The following is an 18,847-nucleotide window of genomic DNA, read 5'->3' on the forward strand; positions in this document are numbered from 1 at the left end:
GAGGAACTCTCACCAGTGATAAAACTAAAGCACATCTTAGGGGGGAAACTACACACACAGAGGCAGAATCTACAGGTGATGATAAAGGTGTTAAGATGTTTAAGAAACCTGCAAAGCAGAAACTGGATGCAGCAGAAAAGTAACTGGCAACAAGAAGCCCCCTGGGGGGGGGGGGTACCTGAAGAAAAGGCCCAGCCCCTGGAGGAAATGGCTGGCTCCAAACAACCAATCCTAACACCAGGCCCCACTGAGGAACCCACAAGTGACGAGAAGACCACAGAAATCAGCTGCAGATCTCCACAACCAGAACCAGGGGCAAGCCAACAAGCACAAAGAGACAGCCCAGGATGCGGCTCTGGACAGCAGAGGTGAAACAGGAACCCTGAGCAGTGAGGAAGCCAATGTGGACATCATGGGCCACCATGCACAGCACCATGAGGTAAGGTCCAAGACAGCAGAACTTCTGAGGGGTCTGCACAGTAGGTCCTGGTCCCAGCAGCAAGAGCAACTGGTAGCAGGTGGCTGCGAGGGGGTACCTGAGGACCATTCCCAGGCACTGGAAGATATGGCTGGCTCCAAAGAACCAATCCAAGCCCTAGACCCCACTAAGGGAAGGACAGGTGAAGAAAAAAAAAAAAAACACAGAAATACCCTGTAAATCTCCACAACCAGATGTGGGAGACCAACCTTACACGTGACTGAGTCACACTTTCCGGCTGGGTGCTGAGGTGCTGAGTCACAAAAATGTGGCAGAGCTTTCCCCACCCTTCTTGGGTGGGAGAGTCTATGTCTGGTGCATGGGGGTGTCTTCCTACATCCCCATGGGTGGAGCTACGCTCACCTGTTCCTTTGTAATCTAACCCCTTGCCCTGTTTAGGATAGAATCTTCCATGGAAGTGCCTTGTGTGTGTCCCCTTCTCTTACTAAGCCTTGTCCTGGGCTGCCCTTGGGTGTGGCCTACCCAGGTGTCAGTCAACCTGCTGACAGTGGACATCATGAAGATACTCAGCCCCCTGAAACCTGACCCCTTGCCTCATTTGAATAGTCTCTTCTCAATAAAAGGGGTCAGCGCGTGCTCTCGCTCTCTCTTTCTACAGATCCTTAAGGTCAGAGGAGCCTCCACAGCGACCCCAAAGAAAAAGGTATTTGTGTCTCTTGTGTGGTTATTTCGTGCAGCCCAGTTAGCCCAGTTTAACTGGAGTGACCCTTGAGCCTCTTAGTCGCCAGAACCAGTGGGAACTCCAGTACCCGCTAAGAGACAGCCCAGGACAAGGCTCAGGAGAGCACCTGTACCAGAAGAGAGCTCAGTGCAGGGAGAGGTAGCAGGGACATCAGCTGACCCATGCACACATACCAAGAACCCAAAGGTGATAGTAAAAACATCAAAGTGCTCAAAGAACCTGTAAAGTGGCAACTGGATCCTACTGCAGGTGTGACTGGCAGCAAGAGGCACTGAGGGGCATCTGAGAGAAAGGCCCAGCCCCTGGAGGACCTGGCTGGCTCCAAAGAACCAATCAGTTTATTTTTTTTTTTTTAATGAAGAATAATCAAGTGAACTTCTACCTGATCTCTAGTGTTTTGTAACAAAGACCTAGACCCTTCACCTGGGTCTGCAAATGTCCAATTGGATTTAAAATTTGGCATCTTTTCCTCCATTTTGCATCTTTCTTTTTTGCTCTTATTCATCTTGGATTCCAGGAGGAACAAAGTCTGATTGAGAAATATCTTGTGGTGAGTGGCAGCAACAGTATTTTTATTATCATCTAAAGATGTCTGTCTGACAAATACCAAGATAATCAGCCAGACCAGTTTAATGAAGACTTCTTGATGCCAATGTGACCTCTAATCCCAGAGATTTAGGAGGCTGAGCAGGAAAAGTATTGCAAGTTCCAACCTAGTCTCAGCAACTTAGTGAGATCCTGTCTCAAAATAAAAAGGGATGGGGATATAGTTCAGTGATAGAAGAGTGCCCCTGGGTTCAATCCCCAGTACTGAGAAAAAAAAAAGACCTCTGGAGATAGAGCTGGAAATGTTGGTCTTCTTTGTCTTCCTGATAGAGCTATTCTGATTAAAATTTATTTCCTGCTTTTCACTATTACTTTTTCCATTTGTTTTTTTTTTTGGGGGGGGGCGACATAGAACCAAAGCTGATTTGTTGGGATTCCCAAAGTTGGGTCTAAGGCTCAGGTCTCTGGTAGTATCTTTTCCTCTAAATCACTCTTATTTACAGTCAGAATAATTTCTGGAAATAGTAATACCTAGTGCTTGGAAAAAAATGGGCACCAGAAGTGTTCACAAGTAACAACAAAAGAAGTCTTTGGTAATTTTAAGCAATATAAAAACACTGAATGGATATTTTTTGACCAACATATTAAGAGAAGTTTAGTCGGAAACTCAACTGTACTTCCTGATATTTCTGCATTATTTGACAGTTAATACTCTCTCATTTTCTCAGTTATCTTTCAAGATACAATGCATAAATGGGGGTGTAACTCAGTGGTAGAGCACTTGCCCAGATTTCATAAGTCCCTGGGTTTGATCCCTTCAGTGCACACACACACGTACATGCATACACATGTGTGTGCACATACTCTTTTTGTCTCAACTTATTTTCCATTTCTCCTCAGTTTTACTTGTATTTTCTCACACAGCATTTTGTCTTTGATTCTCAACTTCTTTTCCCCAATTGTCACTCTAGATATTATCATGAAGTCCCATGATTTAAATGGAATCTTCCTGGTAAGGAACCCAAAATTGATGACAGCCTCAACATATCTCTTGATACCCCACAATAGAACGAAATGCATTCTCATCATTTCCATTTGAATGTCTAAACATCTTCTCAGAATTAACCAATACAAAACATAAGTGATAATTACACTGCACTTGCCACATAAAAAAGCAAACCAAAGCATTCATCATGCTATCACCCTATACTAATGTTGTTACCTATATCTAATTTTTGTCAGGCCCAAACCTGGGATTTGTTCTCAATTTATCTTTATCCTTTGGCTCTATATCCTATGCAGAAGAGAAATTTATGAAAGAGCTATCTTCAAAATATAAACCACACAAAATTTAATCCGTAATCATTTTGTGGAATACCAAACTTTTCTGTTTCCTCATCTGAACTCTTAACTTCCTATAAATTTATAATCGTCACATATTAGTTAGAACTTTATTTATATGTTTGTTTATTTATTTATTTATTTATGGTAATGGGTATTGAACCCTGAGGCTCACACAGGCTAGGCAAGTGCTCTACAACTGAGATATCCCCAGTTCTTGTTTAAAAAAAAATATATTTTATTAAGACAAGGTCTCACTTAGTTGCCCAAGGTGACCCCAAACTTGTAATCCTTCTGTCTCAGCCTCCAGAATAGCTGAGATTTTAGGCATGTACCACTTCTTTGCATGACAGAACATTATAAAAATCATCATATGAGGTTATATCATTTTCCTGCCCAACCTTCCAAAGTCTTTTGTGAATAATTAGAAAAAAATCAAAATCGCTTCCCATGTTCTTGAAGGCCTTTCATACTCTTACTCCTTGGACCTCTTTAAATTTATATCCCATAACTCTCCCCTAAATCATTCTTTTCATCCCTTGATGATGATTTTTATTTTTTTATTTTTTTGTTAAATGCATCAAATTGCTTTCTTCTCCTCCTCCTTCTATTCCTCCACATGTTTTCCTGGTTTGCTCTATTGTTTCATTCAGATTGATGCTCAGCTATTTTATTCCTCAGGCAATTCTTTCCATTAAAAGTCGGCATTATCTTCCATCTTCCTGTAACATTCTCTATGCTTCTTTACTCTACAATTTATTATAACGTTGCATTCTGTATTTATTTACTTATTTGTTCATTGTTCAAATTTTTCAGTAAAATGTGGTTTTTGTGTGGAACTTCACTCTTGGTCCCCAAAATATGAATGGTATTGTTAATTAATGTCTTCCACAGATACCCAATAAATACTGTTTGACAAAGGTTAAATGAACTATGAATGGTAGAATTTCTTCAAGATGTATCATGATTTGCATTATCTGTTCTGTGTTCTGTGAAGTGCTATGTTTTACTCAATACAGAATTGTATGAAATGCTAGTAGCTACAAGCTTAATTTTTATGTAACATTTATGATAATTATTAAATCTAGAGTTTAAAAGAAGTTGTAAATGACCAACAATTCATATGCTATGTCTTCTAAACTTGTATTTTAATTACAAATCTTTGTACCTACTACCTCCCAACCCAGTCCTAATTATGAGAAAATTATTTTGTATTTTCAGTTACTCATTTTAAAAAATGTTGAATTGTCTAGGCTCTTGATCCAAATGATTTCAACCTATTAGTTTTGGTTTACATTTAAAATGTGCCTCTGTAATAAACAATTCATAATATTTTTGCACTTTAATTAGGAAGCCATTTTTTAAAAATGTCCCTATTTCTGAAGCCACAGAACATTAGATAATGCTGTTTGAACACAAGGCACTTGACATTTTTATTCAGGCACACTTGACATGGCCATTAAAACAACCCACACCATTAGAGGTCATATTGTTTTGCCTTCTTGTATTTTTTTTTAAATAATTAATGTGAAGAACAGACATTGTAACACCATCCCTAAGCTTTACCCTTTCTACATTTTTACATCAACATTACATCCCATCCCCAAATTTCACTGTATTTCCAACATAACTGGGGAATAAAAGTCAGAAGTTCAATAAAAGTCAGTAATTTCTGTTGTACACATCATTTGGTTGTAAGAGTTAATGTCTTTGAAAGTAAGACAAGTTAAAACAACTGCATGTCAAAGTGACTATATTAGTTTGTACATTCCAAAGTGTCCTACTTTGTTCATGGCAATAAAGTGAATATATTACTATTTTTATATAAATATTTTTTCTTCTAGCATGTAGGAAATGCTGAGGGCTTGTAGCAGGTATGGCATGTCAGGGTCAGCTAGCTACTTGACAGTGTTAACGGGGTGTGAGTTAACTGCAGTAAACCAGTTAGCAATTTGGATCCAATTTGAGTCTCCAGTTTTGAGCAAGCGGCAAAGAGCAGAAGTGAGGAAGGTCTTTCATTTTAGCCATTTATGAGAGTCACAGATAAGTCTGGTCAACTATTGGAAAAATTACTACCACAGCCAACTATAGGAGCTTATCATAGCTTTTGGTGTCATATTTGGCTCTCTTAGTAGATTATATATATTAAATTTCTGTATAATGATTTTGTTGGATTTCCTCTTGCTCTTTTAACATTTTATGAAGGAGGTTAAAGAAAGAAGAGTATGAAATATGATTAGAAATATATTGAGACATATATTGGCATATCTTTTTTTCCACTGCATTTTTTCCAAATTATTTATTCTTTCCTTTGAAAAGTTGAAAAACTATAAAACTAAACAGTGTTATTCATAGTTCTGTTGAATTGAGGGTCAACTACCACATAGATCATGTGTTCACTTGAGTCAAATGAAAATCAAATTTTCATCCCCTCTGTTTCATTCATTTATTCATTCATTCAAGAATCTGTATGTTCTGGGTGTTTTAAAAAGAGGTAAGATCACTGATCTCATACAGATTATTTAAGCAAATTCACAACTATAAAGATTTAGAACATTGATCATTAGCTACTGTAAATCTATTTTTAGAAATGTTTTATGTCCTATTAACATTGTTATTTATAGGGCTGGGGATATAGCTCAGTTGGTAGAGTGCTTGCCTTGTATGCACAAGGCCCTAGGTTTGATCCCCAGCACCAGAAGAAAAAAAATAGTTATTTATAGCACAGGTTGTCTCATTAGGTATTCTATTTTTTCTCATTTTCCCCTAAGCAAAAGCCTCTTTTCAAGTAGGTGTATTAGGAAAGGTTCTTCAAAGAGAGAATCTATAGGATACATAAAAATAAAATTAGTTTTACTGTGAGGAGTTGGCTCATGCTGAGATATCCCAAGATCTAATGTCCACATATTGGAAAGCCTGTGATATAATGCAGTCTAAAACTACGAGAGCAATGCTACTCATGTGAATCCCATTTTGATAAAAGGAGAAGATGAAATGTCCCAATTCAAGCAGTGAGTCAAGAAAAAAACTGCAATTTCCTTGTTCCTCTACCTTCTGTTTAATTTTTCCCTCTGTGGATTGGCTGTTGCCCATCCCCATTGGAGAGGGTAACACTTTACCCAAATTCACTTACTCAAATGTGGATCTCATCTGCAAAAACTCACATAGACACACCCAGAAATAACATTTAATCTGAGCACCCATGGCCCACTCAAGATATACATTAAAGGATCCATCACAGTAGATATGGCCATAGACTAAATACTGAATGATGGAATATGAGCAGGGGTTATATTCATGACTTTCAAATATGAGTTATGAGAACCCTCTACATAGGATTTTCTATATATTTTTTTCCCTATCTGCAAAATTGATGCAGGAAGCACAGTGATTTTGGAAGGCATGTGGTATAGATGGTAGAGCCATTATTTGAAAAGCACCTGAATCTCTTAATCAGTCCTTGGAATAAAGACATCCATAATTAGGAGCTATTCTTTTGTTCTTCACATGAACAACAAATAAGCTACTGAGATCTTAAAGTTAATTTTTAAAATGATTAGTGCTACCTTATTAATAAGTCATGCTTACTTTCTTTTACTCTATATGGAATACCATCAAAATCACAATACTTAGAGAAACTTAAATATTTAAATTTAGGAAACAAGAAAAGAGGCACTGAAGAAAATTTGCATTCTTCAGGCTCAGTCACATAAGCCTATAATCTCAGCAATTTGGCTGGCTGAAGCAGGAATATCTCATGTTCAAGACCATTTTGAGCAATTTACCAAGGTCTTTAACAATGTAGCAAGACCCTGTCTCAAAACAAAAATATAAAGTACTGGGGCTATATTTCAGTTGTCTGGCATGCTTGAGGCCCTGGGTCCAATGTCTCTAACACTTTAATAAAAACAATCAGAAAAACCTGTTAAGTGAATGGTAAATGTTTTAATTTCTAATATTCAGTGTCTCAGTCTAATCATTATAATATCCTTATTCAACATAAACACATCTTAACATGACAATTGATTACAGAGCTGTCAACTTAAGCACTAACAAGTTCTCTCATTTCCAGTAAATATGCTTAATTGTCTACAATACTGCTAATGTAGCTAATCATCAAGAATTCCTAAGAGTGACACCAAATCTGGCATCTGTTCCTCATTTAAATATTTAAGAAATCATTTTAGGGTTTTTGTTTGTTTGTTTGTTTTGTTTTGTTTTTAATAAGGCTGAGGGATGGAGAAGCAAATCTTGAAGGGAGCAGACAGTGACAGAGAAAGGGGAAAGTGAATTTAATCATTAAGATTGAACTTCAGGAAAAAAAAAAATTTTTTCTGAAGACCACAAGTATGCCCCAGCTTACTCCTTTGGCCTCTTTGCACACTTGGAAGCAAGATGGGTCACCAATAACTCTACTGGAACCACCCATGAAAATTAAGCCAGGGTTCTCACTCTTGCCCTATCTCCTCAAACCAGCATGGTCTGATCCAGTACTACAGCCTCAACATACACTGGCAGTGTTTCTGTCAGTATGCAAAGGATATAGGCACTAAGTGATTCTCCTTGAATAGATTGCCTAAGACAGATACTCAATGAGACCATCTAACTCTTTGCACATAAAATAAAATTCTAAAAAACCTCAACAAACTCTTTAGATTTAATAAAATGTTAAAATAATTTTGATTTTCTTAAATAAATGTTTTGCAATAAAAAACCCCCACAAATAACACCCTTTACACATGTTGAGAAAACTGAGTAAAGAATGGCAAATCTACCAGTACATCTACAGTGCTTGCCATTCAACTGTGGTTTCATGGAACCTTAGAGCTCTCTTCTTCAAGGTGTAGTGATTGAACAAAAGATACAGAAAGAGATAGAGATATACAGATGTAGTTTGTTTAAACATCATATATTGTGTCATACTGGCACTTGCAGTGATGGCAAGAACTGAGAAACCCATTAGCATGTCATGGGAGGATTTTCCAATCCTAGTGAAATGGAAGTAGGACCATATTCGGTTGGTTGAATTGATTCTCAGATTCTGATGTGATGGTGATGTAGATGTAGCCATAGATGTAATGTAGAGGTGAACACAGTACTGCACAGAAGGAAGTATGACTGGCTTGTGGCATCAGACTTTTCTCATGAACTACCTTCCCAGTCTTTCTTTACAAACACAAATTCCCTCAGAGCAAGTGAAAAATCAAAGGTAAATGCTTATTCCAAAAATGGAAGTTGAAATTGTATGTCCTGCTACTCTTCTGCTCATTCTACTGGAGTGCTGTAATTGTTATAAAACTTGTGACTATTGGATGTGAATCATCACATGATGGTTTTATACTTTGGTGGTGTTTCTTTGATGGTTATTTATTATACACTTCTATTTATTTTATTACTGTTTGTGCTTTTAAATATTCATGGTGGTCTGATGAAATAACTTTTGAAGGTATGTTATAATATGGAAAAAGAAGACTCCAGGTCTTATTCTATGGATAAATATTAGAAATTTAAAGATGAATGATCATATGACTGTTTGAATATATTAAATATGCTGAATAGTATACTCAAAAGTGGTAAATTTTATGGTAAGTAAATTATATCTCAGCAAGTTCCTATGTAAAAATTAATGATGGAGGATTATGATCTCCTGAGTCATTTCACTGCACAAATGTCATGAGAGACATGTACACAAAAAAGTGTCATGCTCATGACTGATGCTTACTCATGGAAACACTAATCCAAAGAATATGTGAGAAACAATGTACAAGTGCAGCGCAAATTCAGGAAGATTGAAACAATATTTACCTATAAATTATAGGCATTTGAAAATCAAAGGGGCACATTTCTTAAGGTCAAATTAGAATATGAAAATGGGTATAGTAAAGCTTTTATTTGTACATTCAATTCAGTGAAAAGACAGAACACAAATTATTTAATACCAGAACTTATCATTAAGGACAATCAAAGTTAAGTAATTGGTGAGAAACTAAAAACTAACTAAATAAATGTGAACCTATAAAATTACAGGAAGTAAAATACTTGTGTGATGTAGACTGGATAAAAAGTAATCTCGCAAAAAGTATATTAGGGCAGTGTATTGATAACGTATTAAGTTATGCTGAAGAAAATTTAGATGACAACTAAAAAATTATAGCTTCTCTATGCAGGTTGTTGAGTCAGCATATTTTACCAATAAATGAACTATTGAGTGTTATTTAATACAATGTAAATAGTGCTACCTTAGCAACGTTGTGTTGCACACCTATTAAGAATGTGGTATGCCTAGATGTAGATTTTTTTAACTTTATTTCTTAGTGTTCCCAGAACTTCTTGAATCTAAACTAGTGTCTGTCATTGATTTTTGGACAACCAACATTCTACTTTATTTTTGTGAGTAACATTGTCTTATAACCTACATACACCTACTTAATGCCGGTTTGAATGGTTTGAATACATGTTCCTCTCCAAAATTCAAGTGAAATCATTAAGAAGTGGGGTCTTTTGAGTAGTAATTTTGTTAGAAGGGCTTTGCCCTCATTAATAGGATTAAGGCCCTTGCAATGTTTCCTAACTTCTTATTTTTTTTTAATCCTCACTTTCCACTATATTACAACACAGAATTTATCCCCTCTAGAGGATACAGCCATAAGGTACCATACCAGACATGAAATCTGCCAGCATCATGATCTTAATTTACCAGTCTCCAAATCTGTGAGAAACAAATTTCTATTATGTATAAATTACTTAATCTCTGATATTTTGTTATAGCAAACCTACCCAGAAGAGAGATGTCTGAATTATATCATAGCACTATTTTAGTATTTTGAGGAATCTCCACATTGTTGATTATCATGGCTATAAACTTAACATTGCTTCAACCAAGTATAAGCTATGTAAATGGTCCCTGCTATTCACATCCTCACTAATCCTGGTCATCTTTTTATTTTTTGTTAATAGACACCCTAACAAGAGTGAGGAAATATCACATTGTGATTCCGATTTGCATTTCCCAGATGATTCGTGATGTTGAACAGTTTTTCTTGTGTTTCTTGGCCATCTTTTATTTTTCTTATGGAAAAATATCTACTTAGGGCCTTTACCTTATTTTTCATCAGGTTATTTATATTATTCTGCTATTAAGTTGTATGTATTAGTTACACATTTTGATATTAAGCTTTTTTAAAGTATATGATTTATAAATATTTTCTTTTATTCTGTGGGTTTCTTGTTGTTGTTGTTGTTGTTGTTGTTGTTGTTGTTTTCTGTGCAAAGCAGAAACTTTTGAGTTTGATGTACTTCCATTTGTTAGTTTTTGGTTCTTATTGTCTGTGCTTTTATAATTATACAAAAAAAATACACAAAACAAAAAATTCCCTTGTATTTTCTTCTAGGAGTTTTATGGTTTTCCTTTTTTTTTTTCCTGTAGCTGAATAATTTGAAGTGTCCTTCCTTCAAGTCCATAGATTCTTTCTTGGGTTTGATAGATTCTGACACTTGTATTCTTCAGCCCCAGAATTTCTCTTTCATCTTCTTAAAATGTTGTGTCTCTTGATTGTTCTGAATTTGTTCATGTATTATTTTCATGAAACCAATTAATTATCTATCTGCATCATCTTGTAAATATCTGAGTTTATGTAAAACAATTCTTTCCTTTTTTAATTGGTTCTTTTAATTATATGTGATAGTAGAAAACAATTATTTTGAATTCTTTATCTACAATTTGTAAGTCTCCATTTCTTTGGGGTTGGTAAGTAACTAGAACATTATTCTTTTTTTTGGTGATATCATATTTCCTTGATTTGTCATATTACTTATTACATGGCATTAATGTCTGCATATATGATATATCTGTTACTTATTTCAGAATTGTAAACTACTTCTGGTGAGGTAAGACATTCACCTACAGGTGGTGAAGAGAGTACTATCCCCACTACTGCAAGGGCATAGCATCACAGCCTCTGTGAAGCTCTGTTAGTGCTGGTGAAGTTTGCAGAGGTCTTTAAGCTAAGGCTATGGGTGTTAACAGCAAGGACCACTGTGGTTTGGGTGTTGAGAGATGCTGAGGTTTTTTTCATCTTTTCACTTCTAGGGGAAAATTGTGCCCAAGGGATCCCTCTTAATTCTGACTCTGGCTTGTTGGCATACTGGCAATGGTGGCAACAATGGTATCCATTTATGGTGCCTGTGGAGTGGCCATGGAGCTGGGTCTGGAGTGTGGGTCCACATGAAGGGACTTCAGCTCCAGGTCAGGACACAGGCATCTCCACTGTAATGTGTGTACAATGTATAGTTGCTTATGTAGCAACTGGGAAGCCAGGTTCCAGAGTATGTACATAGTTACATTGGCTTCAGGGTCTGGAAGCAGGAGTTCCTTCTGCAACCACAGGTCTGGTGTCCTAAGCATATCTCAGACCAGTGTAATGAACATGTACAGAATTACCATAGCTCTGGATTTGCGAGGTGTGCATATGCCTATTGTGGTTCTGGCTCTACAGTCCTTGAGGTGTCTATAAAGCAGCCTCAGAAACAGACCATGGTATATCACATTTGTGGAAAGAGTGGCTACAGTGTTCAGTGCACAGTCTAGCCCACTCTGACAGTGGCTCCAATATCTGTTTCAAGGGCAATCACAGAGCAGCTGTACAGAAAGCAACCAAACCTCCTGGATCTGGCATACATAAGGAGTAGGGAGAGGTCCCAGGGCAATATAACAGCAGCTCCAGTTTGGGTGTGGCTACGGTGGTGATGATGGTTGGTTACCTCAGTGTTGAAAGCTATTGCTGTTCTCTATAGAGCAGTCCACAGTGTTCTAAACTGATGAGCCCAAAGGAAGCTGCAATATGAGAGCAGTGGTGAGTCACAAGTGTTGCCACATGGGTTACTTAGAACCTCAGTGGTAAAGTCTGTCAAGGTCCTCTGCAGAACAGGCACTAGAATGATGCTGACACCTGCCACGTGGCTAAGTTGATAGCCCTGCTCTTGTTTTTTTCCTAGCTCTCTCCATACATCTCAGGTGTGTTGACTTTCTGGCAATACTTTCTGTAAAATTGCTCTTCATCTTTTGCTCCACTGTGTTGCTGGATTTCTTCACTTTTCAGTCATCACAGGGCCATTTCCATTCTTGATTAGCTTTTGAATTTCTGTTGCTCTTATTCTTTTTTTGGAGGGGAAGGCATAGAAAATGGAAGCTGGTATCTACTACTCTGCCACATTGCTCCATCTACTTTGCTTTTATTTATTTATTTTTTCTCCTTCTGTTATTCCAATTATACATAGGCATACACTTTAAAAATTTCCCCCATACCTCATAAGTTTTGTTTTCTGTTTTTATTCATTGAAGTTTCCCTCTTTTCATTTATTTTGGGGCATTACTATTGTATTGTCTTCCTGTCAAGCTCATTGATTCTCTACTCTGTTATGTCTAATCTACCGAGGAGCTCACCTGAGGCATTTTTTTACTTCTATTGCAATGTTTTTGAAATTTGTTATTTCCTTCTTTTGTTTGTTTTATATCTCTGCTTAGATTATCCACTTGTTCTTGAAATGTTTCTACTTATCTCATTAGATTCCTTTACATATTAATAAAACGTTTTCATATCCCCTTCCTGATTGTTTCAAAATCTGCTACACCTGAGTCTGATCCTGATGTTTCTCTTTGTTTATTTGGAGTGTTTTTCTCCCCTTGCTTTTTAACATGCCTAATTTATTGTTAAAATGTATGTTGAAAGCCAAACTTGATGTATCAGGTAAGAATTGAGGTAAATGACATGAGGATTTACATTAATCTGGCTCATTGGCTTGATTATAGCTCTAGGTGCCAGAGGCTCTGCATTCCTCTGTGTCCTTGTTTTCATCTCATTTGTTGACTTACACTTCCCTAAATACTTCCCTTCAGACTGGATCTTGCAGCAATTTCAGCTGTCACCCTCTATTACATTGGAACCCTATTGGTTTAGTGATAAGTAGTGAGAATGGAGAAAACTCTTATAATCTTATGTTAAAGTTCAGTTCTTTGTCCCAAGGTCATGACCTTCACACATTTATCTTAACTTTTCACCATCCCTTAAGTAAGAGAGAAAGGCCAGAGGAGACTGGGGTGGAAGAAATGCCCTTCCCCTAGGTAAGATCAGTTTCCAGTAATATCTTTTCCCTAGAGCCTAGAGAATAGGCCTTGTAAAAGAGAATGCTGGGAATTGTTAGGTCCTTAGGCCAAAATAACTCCATTTTGAAAATCAGCACCTGCCCACCTAGGCATGATCTTCCTGTTAGACCTGCCATGAAAGAGTCCTTAACTACCGAAAAGACAGCAATGACATCAAGTAACAATCACAGAACCAGACAGGTTATCTTTTAACTGCTCCATTGTACTTGAGTACATAGTTAAGAAGTTTCTCCCAGCAGGCTGCTTCGCTCCTCGTAGAAATGCAGCCTGGCAGATATTCTCTGTCAATAAACCTTTGCTTGAACTCAGAGATATGTCTCTCGTGGATATTTGTGCCACCTACCCTAACAGGAATATATTTCACAATGTTTACTTTTCTTCCTCAGTCAAAGGCAAGAGATCATTCTTGGATCTCTATAGTGAGAATTTGATGGGTTTCCTGGAGGTGAACTTCACAAAGGTATAGCATTCTCGATTTTTCTTCATGTTTTTTCTTCTATTCCCACGGACTTCTCACTCTGAAGCTAGTCCATACTCAAACTCATGCAATTCGTTTAAATCACCACTTAAGTATTTCAACCAGTTTCCCTATTTATTCAGTGGTCTCTGTTCAAAGTAAGCTGATTTTGGCTATGATTCTTTGAATTGGACTCTTTGCATTTTAAGACTTGTTATTTGCCTTGCAACCTAGTTCTTTTTCCCAGGATCCAAGAAAAGTAACTGGCTTTCATTTTATTTAGCCATTTTTATAAGGATGGGAATGTTAATTTCCAAAACGTTTAAGCGATTGTGTTAGGTTCTTCCTTGTATAACATCTAATTTAATCTTTAAAAATAACTTTTGTGGGCAGAATAATCAACTGCATTTTGATATGTAAGATAATTTAATATTTACCAAAAAAATTGGCAATTTTTTCATGTCTATATAAACAGCAGTTATAAGCTGAGATTCATTTACTACTCTCTTAACTCCCAACTCCATGGTCACACACATTTTTTTCCACAATATCAGGTAAGGTATTGCTAATATAATTTATAATGGTTCTATTTTTTATCTCAAAACTCTATTTAAAAGGTGACTATGCAGAATATATACAAACCTTTCTTAACAGCAACTGTGGAAGAAATAATCCTGTTCTAGTCTATGGTTTGTATAGAACATCATTATCTGATAAAGGAGCCATTTAGGCCATGTCACTTTGGACAAGTTCCTACTCCTATTGTTCTCAAAGGCAAAATAGGAATAATAATATGAATATCCATAGACCTCTGAGGATTAAATAAGAAAATTCAGGTAAAGCATTTAGTATAGAGCCTATCTAGATTGAGCATGACTCAGTGTTTTGGGGACATTACTAAAATTAAAAGAATCCATTCCAGATCACTCAACAGAGCTCCTATTTTTATGTGACTAAATAAAACATATGCAAAATAGCTTAAATATACATAAATTATCATTTTGTCTTCATATCCCAAGCACAGAGCATACTATTTGAGAGACACTCTAACCAGGGTATATATGGATTGCATAAATGCATCAACAAAGCTGGTCATGCATAGAATGTTAACAGGATGGCTTAATTCAAGAATGTTGAAATTGTCCCTAATTAAAAAAATAAATTCTTTTCAAGTATAATTCTTATGAATGACTGCAATCTTATTATTTTAAAATCCTATATTCAGTTTTTATTTTACCTGCTCCAAAGCATGGATTATAAGGGCTTTCAGCATTAGAACTTTCAGTGGAAAATTTAGAATTGATTATTACTAATCTAAGCTTTAAGGCTTTCACACACGCATTGAGGAAAGGCTTAATGGGAGGTAATTTATGAGACTGCTGTCTCATTAAGGAATTATTGGAGAGATAGAATTGGAACACCCTGAATCTTTAAAATGCAATATAATAAAATAGCAAAGCAAAGACTTTGGTCATTTGTATATATTCCTATCCTTTTCATAATGAGCTTCTCAATTGTTAAACACATGGCATTTCTCTGCCTTTTTCGTTAGTCAGTTAAGCATAGCATCAATACTCACCAATACTGTTAAGAGGCAGTCTTTTCCACTCGTCATTATATACTATTACACACTTGAAAGTCAATAAGAAAGGATTCTCATGAATTTACTTTTTAATAGATAATGAAGCAGCTCAGCACAAGAAGCAATTTTTATTTTTGAGGAATAAAAGAGAAAAATTTACATAGTTCTGTAGAAGTTTGCAACAATTGTTTTAAACATGTTGTAGACTCATTATATTTGAACATGACCTTATCCTCAGCAAAATAGTCATCAGCCAAATATGAGATAGTACCCTAAACCTTGGAAACCTTGACAACTAAAGGTAAGATTTTCCTTTAAAAAAAAAGAGGGGGAGAATTTCAGAACTCTGTACAAATTTATCCATTGTCAAAACAATGTTTGGATTCTGAAATTTTTTGAAATTTATGAATAATCTGAGTTCTAAAAATTGTAGAAGTTCAGATGAAATTTTGCTGGGGATTTATCTTAAAGAGGAACAGAATTTTCTTCTCTAATGGAGGAGCATTATCAGTGACTATGAGTTGACAGACTTAGGCAAAGTAGTACAAGGAGTTCACACCTATCAGAAGGGTCAAATGCCTGGATTGAGAAAACACGGAAGTATCTTTGATTCTGTGCAAGACACCATTTTTCGGTACTTTATGAGTGTTAACTTATTTAATATCCATGGAATTCACATAAGCTGGGTCTTATGTGAATTCCATAGGTAGAAAATCAAATTAGAAATTGCCCCAAGGGCACACATCAAGAAACTGTTCTAACTGGGGATTGAACTCAGTGGTAAGCTTCCTTCAACCACTCTATTCACAAAGTATTTCACTCTCATTTTTCCAACACATTTTTGAATTGGCCCAAATGCATATGAGTAGCTGATTTAAGGGCACATTGTTTGGCCAGATCATAATTATTCAATTTATTTTCTTGCTTTTAACTACAATGACAAAATAACTTCCCTCCTGACCACTTTTTCCAGGAGTCTTACAATTCATAATATATTTCAACAAAGTGTTTGACCACCGCCTGGAGTAGAGAGGTCCAAAGAGTATAAACATTGGAACCTTAAGTCCTAATATGCAAAAAAAAAATTCTAAAAGGTGTTTGTAATGCTTCTTTGAAAGATGAATATAATAAACCTTTTTGGTATTATGTCAAATTGCATATTAAAAAATAACTCAAATTTTATGTTTTATGCATTAGATTGATTTTCCTGAGTTATTTAATGAGCTTACATGTCCTAAGAATGAGTTAAACTGAAGGCTTTATCAGTTCTTAGACTTTAGGAAAAACTCTGGAAACTTCTGCTTTCAACCCTGCATCTAAAATCAGGCATTGATGTAACTTTAAATGAATAATTAGATGTTGGTTTGTCTCAGTTGATCTAGAAATACTCTGTATCAACTGCCTATGTTTTCTGAATCTTTTTGATAAGCTCTCTGACTTCACATTATGATTAAGACAAAATTAAACTACTTCTTTAATTTCAATAACTGGCCAACATCTATCCTCAAGTGATTATAAATGCCAGCCTTCATTATAGTTTCCGCATACAAGACAATCCTTCTATGTAGCTTTTAAACTCTTAAATTTGTAGTTTATAACAACATGGGAGATTCTGAAAATAAGCCATATTTTCTTATGAATAAATGTTTTCATGATGAAACTTAAAGAAAAATTGTTTGGGGCTGGTAAGATGGTGCTACACTTTATCAAATATATTTAAATGTTATTTGTTTGGGTTTGAAGATTGGCCAAACTGAAGCCAATATTGTATTGGTGTATTGGTGTGAGTAAACCCTTGGTAGCATCTGACCCTCAAATATTCAGCATAACTCACTTAGTTGAGTGAGTTTAGCTCAAATTTTTGGAGTATGCTTATATTTCATGTTTCACCAGGAAAGTTCAAGATTGGGTATATATACATACTTCTCCTCTTGTCTAGCTCTCCCTTAATAGAAAATATGTAGCATTGAGCCAACAGTGTTACTAGATAAAAGTTACTTTTACTTAAATATTTTTCTTTTCACATATAAAAATCCATAAAGTAATAAACAAACAAAGCAAAGTGAAACCTTAGCAGTGAATCACAAAATTCAAAAAAACACCTTCTGGTATAATTTTGTTACTATATGCCCTGCCCGATCATATGGTTACCAGTATATTCTAAGTAATACTTTTAAATATAGCAATATTCTCTCTCATTGTGAAATTCCAGGTTGCAGGCCTGTATATGCAACTAAATTAAGAATTAACTGATATTAAGTTTCTGTATATGTTTCCTACTTTCACAGACTTATTTTGAAGAATGATAAGAGTTTTAAATGTCCCTAAAATCATATTAATTTCTGTACATTTAATGCTATAATGCCTAGCCATTAGTAATATTTCTACAAATGTCAAAACATTGGCTATCTTAGAGAAATAAGAACCATAAAAGGGAATGAGATATGTAAGAGCCATATAAAATAAGATTAAAATGAGAATAAAGTATATATAAATAATAATTATGAATAATAATTGTCAGTGCTTTTAGGTTTATAGACATAAACAAGGTAAAGTACTACAGAAATTCCCAGCTAACTAGAAGGGTTGGTGAAATAATAAGTATTGTGTACATTAAAATTCCACTCTAAGTACTTTTTGAAAACTGATTGTTTTCCAACTGAAATTTGAAAGAGAAATATCTACAATTCATTTTCAAGAAATGGCAAGCCTGATGTGGTGGTGCATACTTGTGCACATAGGCTTGCGAGGCTGAGGAAGGAATATCATAATTTCAAAAACAGCCTCAGAAACTTAGCAAGGCCCTAAGCAACTTAGCGAGAACCTGTCTCTAAATAAAAGTATAAAAAAGGGCTGGGGATGTGGCTCAGTGATTAAGTGCCCCTGGGTTCAATTCTTGGTACAAAAATAAGAAGAAAGAGAAAAAGAGAAGGAGAAGAGGAGGAGAAGGAGGAGGAGGAGGAGGAGGAGGAGGAGGAGGAGGAGGAGGAGGAAGAGGAGGAGGAGGAGTGGCACATTGATTATAAGCATAACCAAAAAATTTACAAAAGATTAACAACAGGAGAAGGAGGAGGAGGAGAAGGAGGAGGAGGAGGAGGAGAAGTGGCACATTGATTATAAGCATAACCAAAGAATTTACAAAAGATTAACAACAGTCTTGTAAGTATTGATAAAGTTTTCAAATTTAGCCTCTTCAACAAAAATGGTGCTGGAAAAACTGGAAGTTCATATGTTAGTAAAATGAAATTGAAACCCTCTTTATCACCCTGCATGAAACTCAACTCAAAGTGGTTGAAGAACCTAGGCATTAGACCAGAGACCCTGCCTCTAACAGAAGAAACTATAGGCTCAACCCTCCATCATGTCAGCTTAGGAACCAACTTCCTCAACAAGACACCTAAAGTGGAAGAAGTAAAATCAAGAATTAATAAATGGGATGTATCAAACTAAAAAACTTCTTCAAAGCAAAAAAACAAATAGAATGTGAAGATAGAGCCTTCAGAATGGGTGAAAATATTTTCCACCTGTACCTCAGATAGAGCATTAATCTCTAGAATATATAAATAACTTTAAATAGT

Source organism: Spermophilus citellus, assembly GCF_964194105.1.
Source record: "Spermophilus citellus genome assembly, chromosome: 8".
Taxonomy (NCBI): Eukaryota; Metazoa; Chordata; class Mammalia; order Rodentia; family Sciuridae; genus Spermophilus; species Spermophilus citellus.